Below are 16,029 nucleotides of genomic sequence, written 5' to 3'. Positions count from 1 at the left end.
GGCTACGAAGGCTGCTCACCGGGGGCTTGGAGTGCGGGGGTTAAAGCGAGTGGACAGATGAAAGTCCAGGGCATACAGGCAGTATGTTCGGCCTGGATGGGTGTGGACTCCTTTGGTTTAGTGGGGTAGTGGTGTGATTGTTGGGGGAATTTTGCTTGATGGCGGGTGACTTTGCTTTTGTTGCAGACTCCTCTCCTGCTGTGGTGTGGATTGTTGGTCACTCGTTTATCTACTGGGCTCAACGGAGGGCTGGAGTAAGGCGAAATGGAGAGAGGCTTGGGTTTCCAATGGAACAGTTGGACTTACGCTGGTTCGGCTACAGGGATCTTCGGTGGGACGACGTAGTGAACGAAGTGATTCGTCAGGCAAGAATGGTTGACCATCCGAAGATATTGGTGTGACAAGTTGGAGGCAACGATCTGGGACAGAGGACGCATAGGGACTTGTTTCGAACCATGAAGAGGGATGTGGTCTGCCTGCTGGGAATGCTGCCTGGAGTTCAGTTGGTTTGGTCGGAGATGGTGCCAAGGAATGTGTGGAGATATGCCAGGGACTTTGGGGCATTATGCCGGTCCCGTGGGAAGGTTAACAAGGAGATGGCTTCTTTTGAACGTCTCCTTGGGGGTGTTGTGGTGCGTCAACCGTCTGATGGAAGTTGGGACGTTTGGATTGTTCCATCCGAATGGGGTGCATCTGATGGATGTTGGCATTGACATATTCAACGTCGGGCTGCAGGACGGCTTGGAAGAGGCCTTGGCATTGGTTGAAGGAAGCGCAGCCGGCATGAGGTGTCATACGGCTGGCTCTTGGCGAGGGTTAGTCACCATGGGGGGTGTGGTAGGATGACAAAAGGGAGTCTGATGTTAATTTATGTTCATTTATGATTGATTTGGATAACAGGTTATGTTATATGGCTGGTTAACGGTTTTTTTTGGGGGGGTGTCAGTACGGATGTACAGAGAGAGGTTGTATTTAATAAATCGCCTTGGCCAAAGTATATCCAACATATGTCTCTGAGTATTTCTTTAAGGTTTAGTAACAAAGGAGCAAGTTATCCCATCCACCAGTCAAACACGAGCGGTCCTAAACCGGCATTTGACTCTCCACTTTGCAGGAGCTCTAACCAAGTTGGGCTATGCCAAAGTGACTGCATCCTCCGGAGCCTGTTCCCACCATGCCGCTACTGGTCACTGAGGGGATACCCTCTACCCACAGCTTGCCCTTCTACGCCTAGGGTGCACAAGTCACTTTGAAGGAATGCTCTGCACCTCCGTAGGTCACGATGGCTGCTACGCCACTACCTTCACGGATCCCGATGTGCACGTAGTGTACTGTTCACACATCACTCAGAGAATGGTACCAGGCCACTGAGTGACACGCTCACACAGTTCTAAATCCAAGTCTTTGAATCGGGTACCGTTTCTAAGGGCCGCTCGAAATAATTGCAGTTGCTTTACATTATTTCACCCATTGACAGGTCTCTTCTCAACAATGCAGGAGTACAAGAAATGGACATCTCCCCACTTATCTCTCCTGGGGCATACTCCAACATGGACGCCACTTTCTAATTCCTAGGCGTCTCCTACTACTCACAGGGTAACCTCCTTGTTCCCCCACAGTCCCTCTCTTGTAGGGAGCACCCCCATCCTGCAGATTCTTGCCAGGCTCAGGCACTGGGAGGCTGCACTTTCTCCCTACCAAGCTGCAGCAGTCCTCTCTCACTTCCCTCTGTCCCCCCCACACACACACACACATCTCTATGTCACTCATACTGCGGTGACCCCTAGTGGCTGTACATAACATGGCAGGCATGCAACAGATAGCACTCTGGTGTAAACATCACCTCACACAGGAGGGAACACAGAGCGCAGGTACCAACAAACATGGAGGCTGCACTGGGCATACAGTTCAATTTAAAGGGGCAACATCACCCCCTTACAATCTGCTACGAAGCCTCATAAAATACACTTCAGCTGCTGCAAAAACTCATAATAGACACTTCAGCTGCTACAGAACATCGGAATTCATACCTTTGAAGATGCAGAACACTATAGTACACATCTCAGCTGCTGCAAAACATCATAAATGACCTGCAGTAGCTGAGGTTTGTATTATAATAAGGACTAATATGCTTACTACTATATACATACCTCCCAACCGTCCCGGAGCCGGCGGCACAGTCGCGGTTTCTCACCGGGGTCCCACCGTCCCAGGCGGTCTGCAAAATGTCCCGCAGGGCACTGCAGCTGTATCAAAACATCTGATCGCTGCTGAAAGGCGCCCTACTTGCCAGACGACTGCATCAGCGATCAGCGTCAGAAGAAGGCAGGAGTCTTGCGGCGGTGATCTGACTGGGATCGATGCCGGCCTCGGAGTGGACCAGTCCAGTCACCTGACCTGTCATCTGACCTCACCGGGCAGGTGACAGGTCAGGTGACTGGACTGGTCCACTCCCTGGCCGGTATCGACACCAGTGGGAACGCCGCTGCAAGACTCCTGCCTTCTTCTGACGGTGAGTGACGTCAAATCAGAGCAGAGAGTGGCAGCAGTAGGCTACCTCTACCTCTCTCCGCTCTGGCGGCATTGTGGCACAAAGTATAAGGGTGTTGTGTGGCACTATATATAAGGGGGAGGGGGTTGTGTGGCACTATGTGCAAGGGGGAAGGGTGGTTGTGTGGCACTATGTACAAGGGGGGAGTGGTGTTGTGTGGCGCTATCTACAAAAGGGGGGCTGTGTGTGGCACTTTCTACATTGGGGGGCTGTGTGTGGAGCTATCTACAGGGTGACTGTGTCTGGAGCTATCTACAGGGGGGCTGTGTCTGGAGCTATCTACAGGGGGGCTGTGTGTGGCGCTATCTACCGGGGGGCTGTGTGTGGCGCTATCTACCGGAGGGCTGTGTGTGTAGCTATCTACAGGGCGGCTGTGTGTGGAGCTATCTACAGGGGGGCTGTGTGTGGAGCTATCTACAAGGGGGCTCTGGTGGATGATTTTTCCATTGACCGGTAGCAGATTTACACAACTGTAAAAACAAAAATCCCCATCATGTAACTCTGCTGCCGTCAATTGAAAAATCATCCACCACAGGGTCTCCCTCTTGACTTTCATTGTTCTCAGCCTTTTGGTCTGTCCTGCAGCTGCTGCCGCCGTGATGAGCAAATGTTATAACCAAGTTAGGAAAAGTAACATAAAGACGATATAACCTGATCCATAATATTGGTGATATCCATAGTTTTTTTTTTGTAATTTTAAGTCTAGAGATCTGCAGTGAGAAGAAGGATCTGGCAGTGATTTGATGTGTTTATACGGGATATTGGGCGTGGCTTAAAATGTCCCTCTTTTCAAATTCAAATATTGGGAGGTATGCTATATATTATAAAGAAGATTAAAAGCCACCACCCAACGTGACCTGTAGAAATGTATTCAGCCTGCAGCCGTGTGCTTTTATACGGTCACAGATCTTGGTGACTTGTAATATACTTATAATTTACAGTAGGGGCGAATTATCCCATATTTACCTCCCAAATTAATAAAGACTGAAAAAAATATTGATCTATATTTATAATATGGGAGAAAATACAAATGATAAAACAGTAGTAAATATAAAATGACTAAAGCTGCGGATAAAAGAAAACATTTAATGATGTTTGCTAAAAAGTTATAAGAACGTTGTGTCTTACTTTGTGCAGCACGGAGAGTTCAGCAGATACAGGCAACCGGTGGAGTCTCCGACCCTCTGTCCTCACACGCTGAATCCTCTGCTTTTTAGCTCTGAGATTATGAAAACCATGCGATAACACAAGTTAATATTTAATTTATGGAGCATTACTCCACCCATATATAAACTGCAGTAAACACGTGAGGAAATGTGTCAGTGACTAACTGCAACATTTCAGCGGATCTTTCCATAGCTTAACCCTTCCAGGACGCAGCAAAAAAATTATCATTCTACAGGGAGTAATAATTATGTAATTTCTTTGTATTATTAATTAAAAATAGATAAAAATGGAGCACATTTAATGTTTAATGTGAAAATTATGTTTATTCTTTTTCTTATTTTTTCTTTACTATACTATAAAACTTTACAAACATTTGTGATATAATGGGTCATTGTAAAGAGATCACTGAATTCCAGTGCGGTTCTGTAGTAGAACGCCACTGCTGTAACAAGTCAGTTCCTAAAATTTCTGCCCTCCTATATATTCTGCCATCATCTGTGAGTGGTATTATTGTAAAGTGGAAGGAACCGTAGCAACTCAGCCACGAAGTGCAGACCACGTAAAGTTACAGAGATGGGGGTGCCGAGTGCTGAGGAGTATAGTGCAGAAAAGTCACAAACACTCTACTGACTCAATAACTGCAGAACCAAAACATCCTCTGGTATTAACATCCGCATAAAAACTGTGCCCGAGAGCTTTATGGCTTGGGGGCCGAGCAGCTGCGTGCCTGCGTTACATCACCAAGCACAATGACAAGCGTCGGGTGGAGTGGTGTAAAGCCGCCACCACTGGAGTCTGGAGCAGTGGACACGTGTTCTGTGGAGTGAGGCTTCTCTATCTGGCGGTCTGATGGATAAGTCTGGGTTTGGTGAATGTAAGGAGAACGTTACCTGTTTGACTGCATTGTGCCAGCTGTAACATCTGGTGGAGGGATAATGCTATGGGGTTGTTCTTCAGAGGGCGGCACCTTAGTTCCAGTGACAGGAAATCTTAATACTTCAGCACACAAGACATTTTGGACAATTGTAGCTTACAACTTTGTGGGAAAAGTTTGGTGTTCGGTCCTTTTCTGTTCCTCAAAACTGTGCCCCAGTGCACAAGGTCCATAAAGACATGGTTGGTTGGTTGGTTGATTTGGTAAGTTTGGGGTGGAAGAACTTGACTGACCACACAGAATCCAGACCTCAACCCCATCCAACACCTTTGGGATGAACTAGAATGGAGATAACACCACAAATGCTCTTCTGGATTAATGAGCAAAAATTCCCACAGACACTCTGAAATCTTGTAGAACATGAGTGGAAGCTGTATTACTGCAAAGGGGGGATCGACCCCATATTAATGACTATGGATTCAGAATAGGATGCCATAAAACTTCTTGTAGGTGTAATATGTAGGTGTCCCAATACTTTTGTCCATACTACTAGGGATTCTGTATGAATCCAAGAGAAGAAATATCAAGGCCTGCTTCGGTGGACTCCATATGTACAAAATATATCTCCGGACGTGTCTCCGGTCCCATGGAGAATGTATGGTAATGCACGAAGGCCATGCATCTCTGTACAAAGGAGATGAAGGGACCTAATGGAACTTCGTTACAATAGACTCGGGGGGCTTTTTTAGGTTCCCAGCTGACATAGCAACCTATTGGCACCAGTCTTGACGTGGGGGGCTGATGATTGAGTGACAAAGGAAGTCAACTTTTCTTGCTACTTCTCTACAGCCGTTGACCACTCCTAAACCTTTAAACAACCCGTTCCTAACAAGAGAAATAACTAGTCACATTCCTGCTCTGTACCCTTCTTTACCATGAACCCCTGAGCAAAAGAGACAGGGAGAGTGTGGATGGGAGTGTGGAGTATGTGGACATTGTAACCACCAGGATGCAAGTGTATATGTGAAATGTCAGGTTTTGAGAGTTGGGGATGAATCAGATTGTACCTTGCAGACAGGAACACAGGAGAGAGATTATGAAGCTTGTTTGGAAAGTTTTAAATTTATGATTACTTTATCTAATGAAGACTAATAATGTGTACGCAAGCTTATCTGTAAAAGCCTTGACTAACAAAATGTCTAATATGTTTTACGGTTAAGATAACGGATATTATATATGAGGAGGGGGTAGCTGTCCGGACTAGTTCTTAATACATTTTGCTTCATATGTCACACTTGACACCTAAAGATTAAATTAATTCAGGATAGAGGCAGACATTTGGTGGTGGATGACTGATTTACCTGTCATATTGTCTCCTTATCGATAAGAATAAAAGCCAGCTTATTCAGATGACTCCGATACTATTTTTGATAACAGAAAATTCTCCGGCCATTTAGTTCTTCGAACTGGAAATCCAATACCTCCGGATCATCGTTCTCTCAAAAGACTGTATACCATGCACGGGGTGAGTTATTCAATGAACTCACTGAATTCAAAGATCTCTGGCTGAATTGACGTTAAACAGAGGCCAGTCTGATGGGACGGACGAGGTGGAGTGAAGTAATCTAAAACAACGTAGTAAGGAGAATCGAGGATTCGAGTTTTCATCTGAATAAGGGTAATATAATTTTGTTTATATATGTTTTTCTTATTTTTCATATTTAGATGTTATAAGGTTATGTGATAAAAACCTAAATTGGATCTTAGGTACTAAGACTGGGTCTTAGTTATATTAAGCACAGGTCTTAATATAAAAACCTGAGAATAACGGTTCTCGAGGTTAGAAGTCCATAGCCTGTGTGAGAAGGCTACAGGCAATAAATAACTCCGTTCAGCATGTAAAAGATAAAGTACTTGGAGATTTGGAGGATCTCCTATAGATTAAGGATTATAGAGTATTAAGATTATTTGTTGTATAAAGTTCAATACTGTGGTTAAAAGCATTGAATGATTGAGATATGAGGGGGAACAGCTGTATGTCTTTGTAAGTGTCTGAATTGTGCTGTGTAAGGTAATGATGTATATAGGTTTTTGCTTCTGTGAATGTATGATATGAAACATATATGAAACTCTTTGATTGTGCAGAATGAATGTATGAGGGTTAAATAAATAAAACCCTGTGTGTATAAGGGAGTCCAATTAGGAATGGTCCTAGGTAAAATTTTTACCAGGACAAATTAGTAGAAAAAATACTGGTAAAACACCCAGGAACATTAAGTATATGACTGATCAGCATAAATTTGGTGAATATTGGTGTGAGTTTTGTGTTTATACTATGACTTTGGTGAAAATACCATGTGGTCACATATACTTAGATAGTATACACTCAACAATATATCATAGACGTTCAATATACCATGAAGAGATAACCCAAGATATATCTACTATTATGATTAGTATTGTGATAATGGTAATTATCAGAGAGAGGAATGATAGGGAAAAATTAAGAAATTTAACTTTTTGCAGATGTATCAATGTGGAGATTGATGACGTGTCTTGTGGGAGAACAGAAGCTATACTGATTCTATTGTGTGAATTACCAGACAGGGAGTCACAGGAATTCCATCTGTTCAACTAACCATTGTATATAATAAATTAACCTTTATCAGTACCGCATTATATTATATAGATATGTGCCAGTGGTATTGTACACTTAGTCTCTCTGTCTCCTGGTGTGCATACATCATATTGGCTATATAAACTGCTGTAATTAAGGATTTGATGTCCAATCTTCTTAGGAAGATTTTAGTTTATATTACAGATTGTTAAATATATGTAATATTGTAAAAATATGTGTAGTATTGTAAAATATGTAATATTGTTATACTAACTGTATGTTTGCTGTTTGAATGAATGGAAGTATATAGTATAATCTCTCTGTGTTTTAGAGACTTATACCAGAACGTGGGTCTAAGTTGAGACACTTTAATATAAACTCGGTGTGTCAAGTGGTGGGTAACCACTCCCGTCCGCGAATCTGTACAGCACTCTTGCACGTCCATGTTGTGGCTATTATTGTGCACTTGGTCAGGAGTGAGTTAGCGAGTTAACAATTGAGCAAAGTAAGATAGAAGTGTATGTATGACTTGTTTTGTATACATAAGTTCTGCATCGTTTCTGTTGGGGTTATAAGTGTTTTCTACTATACTTCTATGTTGTGTTCTCTTGTGATGTGGATGTGTGGACTGTTCTCTCACTAACAATACAGTGAATGGGTAATAGAAGAACCTTTGAAAGGTGTGTAAATGTATAAGGCAAGCGAAGGGTCACTCCTGAACTGTCTGCTATGAGGGACGGTAAAAGTCTCTGAATCCCATAAAAGGTCCGCTAATTTAATGCTCTGTTTTACATTCAGTAGCAGGAGTTGGTAGAAAGTGAAGCAGGGAATGTTTGTGTACTGTCTGATGGTTTGATCCTTTGTATCTATAAGAGTATTTCTCCATTGTACATTTCTATGCCTGTGCTTGAGTTACTAATCTCTGACTGCTAGACTATAGAAGCAAAATGTGACGTGAAGTAGGAAGGTTTAGTACGGTGATATTGTCTGCCTATTAAAGGTGGTCTGACAAGATCCATATTGTGTCCCTGTAGTTTGGAACTTCCGTAGATGAGAGTGAAATTTGGGGTTATGGTAAAACCCCACCGCAGGGGACATGGTGTGTGGCATATCCGGAAGTATGTCGGATGATCATAATGATCTAGGCACATGGTAAGAAAGTATACAAAATGTGGAACGGGTGGAGAACTGTGCTTCCAGCTCTTCGTTTGGAGGGTACTCTAGATATTAAAGAGCTGAAAACTATTGCTCTGTATTATAAAAATTATGTAGAAAAGAAAATGTATTATAAATGGTTGAATTTAGTTAACACAGATATTAGAGTAATGCTCTTACAGCAACTATAACCCCACATGCGTCACCAATGTACTGTTTGTCATCTAACATGATGATGATGGTGATAATGATCTACTAACCATGATAAGCAGAATGCCAAAGCCTAGAACAGGGGGAATATATCCAGTTAGTGAGTTACAGGAAGTAAAAGAAGCTTTGATGACTTATGGTTACACTAATGTAGATACCTCCAATGTGATTAAGTCTAGGTGATTTTAGAAAGCCTTGAACTTGTACTAAATTGTTGGAGTTGAAGAATCAAAGAGAAAGGGAATAATAATAATAATAATAATAATAATAATAATAATAATAATACCATGTTGCCATTATATTCATCCTGTGGGCAACCTACGTGTTAAAGCTAGTCTAACAAAAATAGCGGATTTCAGAGAGAAGTGGCTACAAGAACACGAGGTCAACAAAGACTCCTGCTAATTGGTTTAAGGGAATAGCAGGATGGCTGATGGGTATACTTCAAACTGTGTTCCAAATTATTTTGTTTTGCATACTTGGCTATATAGGCTTTCATTTGTTAATGTGACTAATGAACTGAACTATAAGGTTGTGTAAAAATACTGTTTTGTTGTTGTTTTTTATGTACCTTATCTTTAAGGTTTAAATAATTAAAGTGAGCTTTGTACAGTCAGGTTTTAGAATTACAAATATAGCAGAAATTTTGTTTCCTTTCAGCATTTTGGCTCGCTGAAGCTTATAGTTCTAAAAGAAAAGGTAAGAAAAGGTGGGGGTCGGGCAGCAGCTGAATGCAGAGTATGAGAATGTTAGAAGGAATGTAAAATGCTGCTCTCTCTCTCTCAATTGAAATATTTAAAGAGGCTCTGTCACCAGATTATAAGTGCCCTATCTCCTACATAATCTGATCGGCGCTGTAATGTAGATAACGACAGTGGTTTTTATTTTGAAAAATTATAATTTTTGACTAAGTTATAAACAATTTTAGATTTATGTTAATTTGTTTCTTAATAGACAACTGGGCGTGTTTTTACTTTCGACCAACTGGGCGTTGTGAAGAGAAGCGTATGAGGCTGACCAATCAGTGACCAATCAGCGTCATACACTTCTCATTGTTCCAACCCAGCTTCTTTCACTGCACAATCACTCCCAGTTGGTAAAAAGTAAAAACACGCCCTGTTGTCTATTAAGAAACGAATTAGTATAAATCTAATATTGTTTATAACTTGGTCAAAAATGATTGTTTTTCAAAATAAAAACCACTGTTATCTACACTACAGCGCCGATCAGATTTTGTGGGCACTTATAATCTGGTGACAGAGCCTCTTTAACAAGCATGGTCTGCATAAATGATAGATTGCTAAATTATCAGGTAATAAACTGATAACTCCCATTGTGTCTCCCTATAATATCCAGTTGTTCTCTATCCTTCTGTCTCCGGATAGTTACTTATACTTTTCCTTTACAGACAGAGGCTAACAATATGACTTGATGGTGCTTCCCCAGGGTGCAGCAAATTCCCCTGATAGTTTCATCCATGCAATGAAAGAACTATTGGATAAGTGTTCCCCCAACACTCCACCACTTGTCTATTGCAATATGTTGATAATTTTCTTTGTTGTTGTATCTCAGTTGACATATGTGCTTAGGAAACAGTCTCATTATTGTTGTAATTTTACCATATAGGTTTACTGCTATCCAAGACCACCCAGTCCCACACAACCATCACTATGCCTATGGTTGTAGATAGAGATGAGCGATAGAGATGAGCGAACTTATCAAAAGTAATTTCCGTGCGCTGAGCATGCTACTGTCCAGGGTGCTGATAGAGTTAATGGGCTGCACTAACTCTTTCAGCAACCTTGACAGTACATGCTCGGCACGCGGAAAATACAATTTTAATGTAATAAAAAATTAAAAAAAATTCATACTTACTTTCCTCCTGTCCGGCCTCCAGCGATGACGTTTCATCCATGTCGCCACTGCAGCCAATCACAGGCTGTAGTGGCGGTCACGCACGTCAGGATGATGTAAGAAAGGCCGGCCTCCAGGGATGACGCTTCATCCCACGTGACCGCCTCTGCAGCCAATCACCCCCATTTTTATAACCAGCCCGATACAACACAGCAGCAGCAGCCTAGCATTACAAGGGTGGGAAGGTCCACTGTTTTTGGCCCTTCTCAGCCTTATAGCACCAGCCTACGGCCGCCCCAGTACCCGACCATCACAACAGATGGTCGGGTACTGGATCGTACCAAGCTCTTCCCGGCACCCCTGGTGGTGGTGGGTACCGGGGTAATAATGGGTGGTTAGTGCTAGCCTCTGCACCGGCTAACACTAAGTACTGCCTTAATAATGGACGCTGTCAATCAGGCAACTGCCATTATCTAGGCACTAATAAAGTTTAAAAAAAAACCCACAAAGACAATTCTTTTTTATTGAAATAAGAAATCCCCAACAAAACCCTCGTTAACCATTTTATTAAAATTTGAAAAAACGTAGATCTATGCAGTAGTCCAACGAATCGAAGATGTAGTCCAATCGGTACATCAAAATCTGCAACAACATAAAAAAACAGTTATTAATGTGAACAATACCAATACTTCTACTCACCTGCACACATATATACACGCACACACAAACAAACAACCATACACAAACACACCCATATATACACAAACACACATAAACTCACACACACACATATAAAAACAAAAACAGACAAAGACACATACCCAAACACACATATATACACAAACACACACACACACACATATATATATATATATATATATATATATATACATACCGTGCGACTGGTGTCTCGCCTGGTGTCTCGCCTGGTGTCTCGCCGTGCATCTACGGCGCATGCGCCGAGATGCGCCGAGATGCGCGTTCACAAGATAAATGACATCCTCTCCTCAGGAAGGAGAGGATGTCATTACGCATGCGCGGCCACCGCTAAAGGTAAATAGCGGTGGCCGGGAACCTAGACAACGCGCAAGATACAAAGAGGGACCGACCTGGACTTCAATCAAGAATCGCAGGAAAACGACATCGCTGGACGACGGACAGGTAATTAGAAAACTTCTTATTTTTACATGGGGGAGCTTCATAGCTACATTTATCAACTTGGGAATAACCCTTTAAACTCTGTGGACAGGTCAGGATCCTGTTTCTTTTAAATGCTGCTGGGGAACCCGCTCGATCCACTATATAAGGCTGCGCTACAGTGCAGCATTTAAAAGAAACAGGATCCTGACCTGTCCATAGAGTTTAAGGCAGCACAGAGTATTTCAGGAGATGAGCGTGCAGATTCAGTGCTGCTGTGAACTCTGCTCTTACCATTACGTAGCTCAGTTGTACCTCTCCTCCACTCCTGTCCTCAATAACACCTTCACATGATTGGCAAGTCACCACGTAATGGTAAGAGCAGAGTTCACAGCAGCACAGAGTATTTCAGGAGATGAGCGTGCGGATCTTGTGCGGGGTGGTGACTTGCCAATCATGTGAAGGTGTTATTGAGGACAGGAGTGGAGGAGAGGTAACAGACTGAGCTACGTAATGGTAAGAGCAGAGTTCACAGCAGCACAGAGTATTTCAGGAGAGGAGCGTGCAGATTCTGTGCTGCTGTGAACTCTGCTCTTACCATTACGTAGCTCTCAGTCTGTTACCTCTCCTCCACTCCTGTCCTCAATAACACCTTCACATGATTGGCAAGTCACCACCCCGCACAAGATCCACACGCTCATCTCCTGAAATACTCTGTGCTGCTGTGAACTCTGCTCTTACCATTACGTGGTTACTTGTCAATCATGAAGGTGTTATTGAGGACAGTAGTGGAGGAGAGGTAACAGACTGAGAGCTACGTAATGGTAAGAGCAGAGTTCACAGCAGCACAGAATCTGCACGCTCATCTCCTGAAATACTCTGTGCTGCCTTAAACTCTGTGGACAGGTCAGGATCCTGTTTCTTTTAAATGCTGCACTGTAGCGCAGCCTTATATAGTGGATTGAGCGGGTTCCCCAGCAGCATTTAAAAGAAACAGGATCCTGACCTGTCCACAGAGTTTAAGGCAGCACAGAGTATTTCAGGAGATGAGTACGGCCGGCCACGGGCAGCCGGTAGTTTTTCCGAGCCGTGCTCCCATTATAAAGTATAGGAGCACGGCCCGTAAAATAAAAAAATAGAACATGGTCTATCTTTTTAACGGCACGGGCACCCTCCCGTGAGAAAACGGGAAGGTACCCGTGTCTAACAGAAGTCTATGGGCCCGCTATTTCGGGTCATAATTACGACCCGTAATAACTGGTGTTTTTACGGTCGTGTGCATGAGGCCCCATAATGACGGGTGGCTACATGTGTGCACCCGTCATTACGGCAGCGTTGCTAGGCGACGTCAGTAAATAGTCACTGTCCAGGGTGCTGAAAGAGTTAACTGATCGGCAGTAACTGTTTCAGCACCCTGGACAGTGACTACCGATCACAATATAGAGTAACCTGTAAAAAAAAAAGACGTTCATACTTACCGAGAACTTTCTGCTTCCTCCAGTCCGGTCTCCTGGCCGTTGCCTTGGTGACACGTCCCTCTCGACATCCGGCCCGACATTCCTGGATGACGATACAGCCCATGTGACCGCTGCAGCCAATCACAGGCTGCAGAGGCCTCTGCAGCCAATCACAGGCTGCAGAGGCCTCTGCAGCCAATCACAGGCTGCCGCGTCAGAAAAGAAGGTCGGACTGGAGGAAGAAGAGGGACTCGTCACCAAGACAACGACTGGGTACGTATGAAATGCTTTTTATTTTATTTTTAATCAGCAGCCTCTTTTCTCTATCAGTGATTGATAGAGACAAGTGGCTGCCGATTTGTATAATATTTTTGACCGGGTTCGGTCAAAACGGGTTCGGCCGAACACGGTGAAGTTCGGATTCACTGCGAACCGAACTTTTCCGGAAGTTCAGACCGAAACCGGGTTTGGTTGTCCCGGTTCGCTCATCTCTAGTTGTAGAGAAAGGAGGGGAAGGGGGAAGTGCCAGACCCTTAATGTAGAAACTTGGAAATGACAATGATTTGTTTGATATAGAACATGAGCCTGATTATCACAGTTTCATACAACTTGAAGCCCAAGGGTTACCAGGTGTCACTAATGTACCTTTGACTAACTATGATATTCAGTATTTTGTAGATGGATATAGATAATGGAAGGAGCAGACAGGACATTTCACCACCGGGTATGCAGTAGTCCAGGAAGGTAAGACAGTGCTGCAAAAGTCACTGCCCTCCAGCAGCTCTGCCCAAGAGGCAGAACTCATGGCACTCGCAGAAACATGTAAGTTCGGCACAGATAAAAGGGTGAACGTCTATACAAGGTACGTCTTTGGAGTCGCACACGATTATGGCACAATATGGCGAGCAAGAGGCTTTCTGACTTCAGCAGGCAAACCAATTAAAAATGCTTATGCAGTATATCAACTAATTGAGCATCTAGCATTACCTACAGAGGTAGCCATAATCAAAGTGCAAGCACACACAATACTAGACCCCCCTGAAGCAAAAGGGAATGCAAGGGCTGACCATGCAGCAATAAGCAGCTGCAACCCTTCCTGTGTTGGTAATCCAAGAAGTGGGCCCAGTCATGGATGAATTGCTGTGTGCTTTCCAGACCCAAGCCGGCCCCTGAACAGAAATTGTGGCAGGAGGCAGGTGCAGTCAGAGGCGAAGGAGAGCCATGGCGTGTAAAGGGTAGAACGTGAATACCACATAGTCTTTTTCCAATGATGTGCGCCCCAGCGCATTCCCCAGTCCACAACTCAAAAGGAGCCATGGGTAGAACAATGTTACAACCCTGGTTGGCCCCTGGATTTCAAAACGCAGCGGCTTGACATGTAGAGGGTTGCCTGACATGCGTCAGACACAACCCCAGTAAATTGACAAAAAACACCCAGTAAGCACAGGCCTCGTCCTGATTAACCCTTCCAGCAACTGCAGGTGGACTACATACAGCTACCCAAGGCAGGTGTACATGACGAGATGTAGTGAGGTGTTTTAAAACTAGCCTGAGGCATAGCCAGTAACCAAAGCCACAGCTAAAAAATACTGTTAGGAAAATAATCAGTGAAGTAGTATGCCGATATGGGGTCCCTGAAGTAATTGAGAGTGACAGAGGAACCCACTTCACAGGCATCACACAGGCATTCTATACACCATATTACCCAAGAAGGTAAACATCTAGATGAAGGAAGAAAGTCAGCAACACTCCAAGCACTGAAACCTCTGACAAAAAGACAAATGATGTCCTTTTTGGGTATGAAAAACTTCTGCAGAAGTTGGATAGCCAATTATCCTGCTATTACAGGACCATTGATGTCTTTTGATTTATGAGGAACCCCTTGCAGCTTAGGAATCAAATTAATGGACTCCTGAAGCTGAGGAGGCATTTTTTCAGATAAAACAGGTTCTTGTAGGATCTTCAGTGCTTGGACTACCTAATTATTCAAAATCCTTCATTCAAACTGTAGATTGTAAAAATGGATACATGACTTCAGTACTAACACAGGGGAATGGAGGAAAGGATAGACCTCTAGGTTGCTACTCATCAAAATTCGACCTAGTAGCTAGAACCTTTCCTCCGTGTTCAATAATTTCTAGCCGCCGCAGAAGCTATAAGAGCTTCCGTTATATTAGTGTTATTTATGAAAGAAAAATGTACCACTTTAAATCCTTTGACCTTGATACCAACTGCTGAGGATGGTGAACCACATGAATGCCTATCCTTCATAGCAGAAAGATTGTTACCAAGATCAGATCTTAAAGGAACAGTGTCATCACAAATTATTTTTTTATATGTTAAAGATGTTAGTGCTTTATTAAAAACGTTTATATTCATTTGTGTGTTTGTGTTTTACTTTTTCTTATTTTTACACTTTTTCTTCCCTATGGGGGCTGCCATTTTTTGTTCCATTTCTGTGTGTGTCGATTAACGACACATACAGACATGGAATACGGCAGCCACAGTCCCATAGGGACTGCGAACGGCTCCCGTCCCATTGACTGCAGTGTACGGCGTCTGTGTGGGAACTGCGCATGCGCCGCTCCCACACAGTCCTATTCGAAATTGGCGCCGTCCGGCGCCATTTTCCTGTGGACCGGAAGTCGCGGCCGGACAGTAATATTACTACTTCCGGTCGCGGCTTCCGGATTTGTGCACTTGCACCAGCGGCAGCAAACGGAGCGGACGGGCCGGAGGGAGCCGCGGCGGCAGGAGCAGGTAAGAGATTTCAATGTATGTTCGTGTTTGTGTGTGTTTACTACTGTATGTAAACCTACTACACTGTGGGTTAGCTCAAAAAATGGCGACACACAGTGTAGGAGGTTACATCGTTCAAACCCCTCGTTTATCCCGGCACTAGCCAGGATAAAGGAGGGGGGGATGCTGAGAGCTCACTAGAGCGAGGGCTTTTAACCCAATGTTGCAATGCTGCAATTTTGGGAACAGCTCCATCTAGTGACCAAAA

General features: G+C 43.6%; 1 protein-coding gene across 3 annotated transcripts in view; it reads right to left on the bottom strand.

The window, feature by feature from the left end:
• LOC142759072 (cytochrome P450 2C14-like) overlaps positions 1-16,029 on the bottom strand; it is a 60,772-nt gene that overhangs the window by 28,330 nt on the left and 16,413 nt on the right. For 2 of the 3 annotated variants that reach the window (XM_075860918.1, XM_075860919.1), the window contains one exon: positions 3,680-3,770. The exons of the other annotated variant lie outside the window; for it this stretch is intronic. The gene's annotated coding sequence lies outside the window, so the exon portion shown is untranslated. The remainder of the gene's footprint in view (positions 1-3,679; positions 3,771-16,029) is intronic. 3 annotated transcript variants of the gene reach the window in all.

Source organism: Rhinoderma darwinii, chromosome 4 (assembly GCF_050947455.1).
Source record: "Rhinoderma darwinii isolate aRhiDar2 chromosome 4, aRhiDar2.hap1, whole genome shotgun sequence".
In the NCBI taxonomy this organism is placed as follows: domain Eukaryota; kingdom Metazoa; phylum Chordata; class Amphibia; order Anura; family Rhinodermatidae; genus Rhinoderma; species Rhinoderma darwinii.
Note: the sequence above shows the minus strand (reverse complement) of the source record. Positions and strands in the feature narration are given on the sequence as shown.